At 35.9% G+C, this 7,086-nt stretch overlaps 2 non-coding genes across 2 annotated transcripts; both read right to left on the bottom strand.

Moving 5' to 3' along the window:
- Positions 1-1,385: 1,385 nt before the first annotated feature.
- Positions 1,386-5,347, bottom strand: LOC116803235. Its single transcript, XR_004363490.1, has one exon. It is a non-coding gene; the product is annotated as a large subunit ribosomal RNA (ribosomal RNA).
- A 393-nt stretch (positions 5,348-5,740) lies between these two features.
- On the bottom strand, positions 5,741-5,919 carry LOC116803234. The gene has a single exon (XR_004363489.1). It is a non-coding gene; the product is annotated as a 5.8S ribosomal RNA (ribosomal RNA).
- Between the last annotated feature and the right edge of the window lie 1,167 nt (positions 5,920-7,086).

Here is a 7,086-nt window from a genome sequence, read left to right as displayed (position 1 = left end):
GCAACTTGACACAATCCATTAAAGTCTTTATATTAATTATATGATAGGGACAATATCATATGCGTCACTAAATTGATGACGAGGTGTTTGGCAACTTGATACAATTCTTTAAAGTCTTTATATCAAAAATTATATGATAAGGACAATATCATATGCGTCACTAAATTGATGACGAGGTGTTTGGCAACTTGACACAATTCATTAAAGTCTTTATATTAATTATATGATAGGGACAATATCATATGCGTCACTAAATTGATGACGAGGTGTTTGGCAACTTGACACAATCCATTAAAGTCTTTATATTAATTATATGATAGGGACAATATCATATGCGTCACTAAATTGATGACGAGGTGTTTGGCAACTTGATTCAATTCTTTAAAGTCTTTATATCAAAAATTATATGATAAGGACAATATCATATGCGTCACTAAATTGATGACGAGGTGTTTGGCAACTTGACACAATTCATTAAAGTCTGTATATTAATTATATGATAGGGACAATATCATATGCGTCACTAAATTGATGACGAGGTGTTTGGCAACTTGATACAATTCTTTAAAGTCTTTATATCAAAAATTATATGATAGGGACAATATCATATGCGTCACTAAATTGATGACGAGGTGTTTGGCAACTTGACACAATTCATTAAAGTCTTTATATTAATTATATGATAGGGACAATATCATATGCGTCACTAAATTGATGACGAGGTGTTTGGCAACTTGACACAATCCATTAAAGTCTTTATATTAATTATATGATAGGGACAATATCATATGCGTCACTAAATTGATGACGAGGTGTTTGGCAACTTGACACAATCCATTAAAGTCTTTATATTAATTATATGATAGGGACAATATCATATGCGTCACTAAATTGATGACGAGGTGTTTGGCAACTTGACACAATCATTAAAGTCTTTATATTAATTATATGATAGGGACAATATCATATGCGTCACTAAATTGATGACGAGGTGTTTGGCAACTTGACACAATCCATTAAAGTCTTTATATTAATTATATGATAGGGACAATATCATATGCGTCACTAAATTGATGACGAGGTGTTTGGCAACTTGATTCAATTCTTTAAAGTCTTTATATCAAAAATTATATGATAGGACAATATCATATGCGTCACTAAATTGATGACGAGGTGTTTGGCAACTTGACACAATTCATTAAAGTCTGTATATTAATTATATGATAGGGACAATATCATATGCGTCACTAAATTGATGACGAGGTGTTTGGCAACTTGACACAATCCATTAAAGTCTTTATATTAATTATATGATAGGGACAATATCATATGCGTCACTAAATTGATGACGAGGTGTTTGGCTACAGGAAAAAATCATTTATTTATCGAATCATCAAGCAAAGGATAAGCTTCAGTGGATCGCAGTATGGCAGCTGCTCAACCACTTACAACACCTTGCCTGTTACAAAAGTCGTTTACAATTGATTCTAGGCTTTGTCATTGTATTAAATAATGCTTTTATATGTAACTAGCGCGGCATCAGGTGATCGAAGATCCTCCTAATTTACTATGTTACAAATTACATTGGCATCACATCCATTGTCGTTTATAAAATAAATTATAAACTTTAAATGGTTTAGAAGCCATACAATGCAAATTGCCCCTTATTTATCATTGCAGTCCAGCACGGATACGACCTTAGAGGCGTTCAGGCATAATCCAACGGACGTAGCGTCATACCACTGTTCGCTCGAACAAGTATTGTGCCATTGGTCCGTACCTGCGGTTCCTCTCGTACTACGCAGGAATGCTGTCGCAACAACGTTTTGTCATTAGTAGGGTAAAACTAACCTGTCTCACGACGGTCTAAACCCAGCTCACGTTCCCTTGCATGGGTGAACAATCCAACGCTTGGTGAATTTTGCTTCACAATGATAGGAAGAGCCGACATCGAAGGATCAAAAAGCGACGTCGCTATGAACGCTTGGCCGCCACAAGCCAGTTATCCCTATGGTAACTTTTCTGACACCTCTTGTTAAAAACTCTTTAAACCAAAAGGATCGATAGGCCGAGCTTTTGCTGTCCCTGTGTGTACTGAACACCGAGATCAAGTCAGCATTTGCCCTTTTGCTCTATGTGTGGTTTCTGTCCGCACTGAGCTGGCCTTGGGACACCTCCGTTATTATTTGAGAGATGTACCGCCCCAGTCAAACTCCCTACCTGGCAATGTCCTTGAATTGGATCATACCTGAGTAATTGGAGTTATACCAAATTTTCAAATCAAAAATACATAAATGCATCGTTTTATTAAAGAATTTGTTTGCGATTATATAACAAACTCGTGATACTTTGATCAAGAAGCTTGCATCAAAACCCAATACCATAAGATATAATAAATATATCCGTATAATGGCTAGGAAATGATACACGTTCCATTTAATCAAGTAAGTAAGGAAACAATAAGAGTAGTGGTATTTCATTGACGATACCAAACCGAGGTCTAATATCTCCCACTTATTCTACACCTCTTATGTCTCCTTACACTGCCAGATTAGAGTCAAGCTCAAAAGGGTCTTCTTTCCCCGCTAATTATTCCAAGCCCGTTCCCTTGGCTGTGGTTTCGCTAGATAGTAGATAGGGACAGTAGGAATCTCGTTAATCCATTCATGCGCGTCACTAATTAGATGACGAGGCATTTGGCTACCTTAAGAGAGTCATAGTTACTCCCGCCGTTGACCCGCGCTTACTTGAATTTCTTCACTTTGACATTCAGAGCACTGGGCAGAAATCACATTGTGTCAACACCCGCTAGGGCCATCACAATGCTTTGTTTTAATTAGACAGTCGGATTCCCCAAGTCCGTGCCAGTTCTGAATTGATTGTTAATTGATAATCGTTATAATTGATAAGAACTAATTGGTTTAACCCAAATAGTATTCTTAAAAATTTTAGCAAGAAAGTTCCACAATTGGCTACGTAACTAAACTATCCGGGGAACAAGTAACTAACATAAATGCTAGAAACTCTATTTACCCAGAACGAGCACATAAACCATGTTATTGTTTCCCAATCAAGCCCGACTATCTCAATCTTCAGAGCCAATCCTTATCCCGAAGTTACGGATCTAATTTGCCGACTTCCCTTACCTACATTATTCTATCGACTAGAGACTCTTCACCTTGGAGACCAGCTGCGGATATTGGTACGGCCTGTTGAGAAGTTTGCGTGTCCCCACCATAAATTTTCAAGGTCCGAGGAGAAAATATCGACACAACAGTATATGTCATGCTCTTCTAGCCCATCTACCATATCTCTCTGCGAAAGACTTCCATGGTAGTACGGCTATAAAACAGAAAAGAAAACTCTTCCGATATCTCTCGACGGCTTCTTTATGGTCGTTCCTGTTGCCAGGATGAGCACGAGGCCCATATTTAATAACAAACGGATACTCAACAGGTTACGGAATTGGAACCGTATTCCCTTTCGTTCAAAATTATTCAAGTGTATTATATTCGCTTTGTTTATATAGTTAGGCATTTTTGTTTTACTTGAAAATTTTCGGCTTTCGCCTTGAACTTAGGACCGACTAACTCGTGATCAACCACTGTTCACACGAAACCCTTCTCCACTTCAGTCCTCCAAGGTCTCATTCGATTATTTGCTACTACCACCAAGATCTGTACCAATGGCAGCTCCATGCAGGCTTACGCCAAACACTTCTACGCATACCATTGTACCTTCCTACTCACTAAAGTTTCAAAATTTATATCACAAGTAATATAAATCATCTACTTTAGCGGTAATGTATAGGTATACAACTTAAGCGCCATCCATTTTAAGGGCTAGTTGCTTCGGCAGGTGAGTTGTTACACACTCCTTAGCGGATTTCGACTTCCATGATCACCGTCCTGCTGTTTTAAGCAACCAACGCCTTTCATGGTATCTGCATGAGTTGTTAATTTGGGCACCGTAACATTACGTTTGGTTCATCCCACAGCGCCAGTTCTGCTTACCAAAAGTGGCCCACTGGGCACATTATATCATAACCTTGAACTTCATATCAAGAAAGTTAAGGTTCTTACCCATTTAAAGTTTGAGAATAGGTTAAGATCGTTTCGACCCTAAGGCCTCTAATCATTCGCTTTACCAGATAAGATTATTTTATATAATATTAAAATGCACCAGCTATCCTGAGGGAAACTTCGGAAGGAACCAGCTACTAGATGGTTCGATTGGTCTTTCGCCCCTATACTCAATTCTGACAATCGATTTGCACGTCAGAACTGTTTCGGTCTTCCATCAGGGTTTCCCCTGACTTCAACCTGATCAAGTATAGTTCACCATCTTTCGGGTCACAGCATATATGCTCAAGGTACGTTCCAGTTAGAGGCATAAATAATATAAATATACATTATACATAACTATATAGAACGCCCCGGGATTGTGTTAATTAGCTATAAATAGCTAAAAAACTAATCCCATTATTAGTCAAGTTAATTACGCTATTAGGTTTACATCCCAATAACTTGCACATATGTTAGACTCCTTGGTCCGTGTTTCAAGACGGGTCCCGAAGGTATCCTGAATCTTTCGCATTGTTAATCATACAAGAGCATATAATAAACACAAAAATCAATGATAATTATGCCATTATATAATTCCGAAAAATTAACGCTCTGTAATAATATAAATCTATCAGCACTTTATCAAATTAATAACATTTATTCTGTGTTAAAATGCAAGCAATTTAATTGGAATAAACTATAAGTTATATTTTATGATAAATTTGGGATATGCTAATAGATTACAATGTCCTTATATGGAAAAAATGCACATTATTCTTAATAATATTATTTAAATATTACAATTTTAATGATGAATTTTCCATAACGGATATTCAGGTTCATCGGGCTTAACCTCTAAGCAGTTTCACGTACTGTTTAACTCTCTATTCAGAGTTCTTTTCAACTTTCCCTCACGGTACTTGTTTACTATCGGTCTCATGGTTATATTTAGTTTTAGATGGAGTTTACCACCCACTTAGTGCTGCACTATCAAGCAACACGACTCTTTGGAAACATCATCTAGCAATCATTAACGTTATACGGGCCTGGCACCCTCTATGGGTAAATGGCCTCATTTAAGAAGGACTTAAATCATTAATTTCTCATACTAGAATATTGACGCTCCATACACTGCATCTCACATTTGCCATATAGACAAAGTGACTTAGTGCTGAACTGTTTTCTTTTCGCTCGCCGCTACTAAGAAAATCCTTGTTAGTTTCTTTTCCTCCCCTAATTAATATGCTTAAATTCAGGGGGTAGTCCCATATGAGTTGAGGTTGTATATATAACTATATTTTGCCATAAATTCTTTATATATAAATGATAAAACAATCAATTAAATTCGTTATAAATAGTTCCAATAGTTCTTGTAAGCAAAGTCATTTTTATCCATTTAACGAACCAACGAAGAATAATAACAAAACCAAGATTTTTCTTTTTCCGAATCATTAATAAGAGACAATTCTAGATGAAAAATATTTCAATTTTTTATGCTAGACATTTCTCAGTATTATTTGATTGAAAAAGAAAATATTTCTCTTCGTTTTTCACATTCAAATGTGAGATAATGTTTTTCATTTCTTTTTAATATTATGAATAAAATCATTATTTAATCCAATAATATACCATATGCTTATAAAAAATTTATAAACAACTTAATTAGCATAGTCTTACAACCCTCAACCATATGTAGTCCAAGCAGCACTATAAAATTAATTAAAGTACATAACAGCATGGACTGCGATATGCGTTCAAAATGTCGATGTTCATGTGTCCTGCAGTTCACACGATGACGCACAGTTTGCTGCGTTCTTCATCGACCCATGAGCCGAGTGATCCACCGCTTAGAGTTTTATAATTCAATTTTATATAATGTCAATATTGTTTTTATTGAAAGAAATTAAAAATACACCATTTTACTGGCATATATCAATTCCTTCAATAAATTTATTTTTATACCTAAAATAAATGTTGCGAAATGTCTTAGTTTCATATAAGCATTATGTATCATAATAATCTGGTTATGGTTTGCTATTTTGGGTGACACATACTGCAAAATTTATATAAAACATTAACCTGATGGATGACAGTACAAACATTGTATATTTTAGGTTGTTGCATTAGCCAACGTATGCTCATAACATAGATGAACAATACATATTCGCAACGCGTGTATATTATGGTCCATATACACACACACTTATTTTGATTACCACACATTCAAAATTATTTTATTTTAATTCGACTTCTACTTTCGAATTTAGTTTAGTTTCTTCGATTTCCATTTTCGAGAATTTGTTTTTATAGGAAACGCCGTTGTTGTAGTAAGTACTGCCACAAATACGCACAGCAACATTAATAATGTTAAAGTCTTTTTATGAGGTTGCCAAGCCCACATATAAAATAAAAGCCATCTTCATTTTATTTTGACTTTAACTTTTGATTCCGTGGAATCATTTTGTAATATTTTTATTTTGGTAAATTGTATTTATTTGTATTATACAAATATTTATTAACGATAAGGATATTATACAATAATGATCCTTCCGCAGGTTCACCTACGGAAACCTTGTTACGACTTTTACTTCCTCTAAATAATCAAGTTCGGTCAACTTTTGCGAAACAACCGTAAACGCAAGGCGTCACAGTGATCACGTCCGAGACCTCACTAAATAATTCAATCGGTAGTACGACGGGGGTGTGTACAAAGGGCAGGGACGTAATCAATGCGAGTTAATGACTCACACTTACTGGGAATTCCAAGTTCATGTGAACAGTTTCAGTTCACAATCCCAAGCATGAAAGTGGTTCAGCGGTTTACCCGGACCTCTCGGTCTAGGAAATACACGTTGATACTTTCATTGTAGCGCGCGTGCAGCCCAGGACATCTAAGGGATCACAGACCTGTTATTGCTCAATCTCATTATTGCTAGAGCAATTTGTCCATTTAAGAAGCTAGTGTCCTTATAATGGGACAAACCAACAGGTACGGCTCCACTACATAAACACATTCAAACAC

Source organism: Drosophila sechellia, unplaced genomic scaffold (assembly GCF_004382195.2).
Source record: "Drosophila sechellia strain sech25 unplaced genomic scaffold, ASM438219v1 U_34, whole genome shotgun sequence".
Lineage (NCBI taxonomy): Eukaryota > Metazoa > Arthropoda > Insecta > Diptera > Drosophilidae > Drosophila > Drosophila sechellia.
This window is presented reverse-complemented; position numbering and strand designations above follow the sequence as displayed.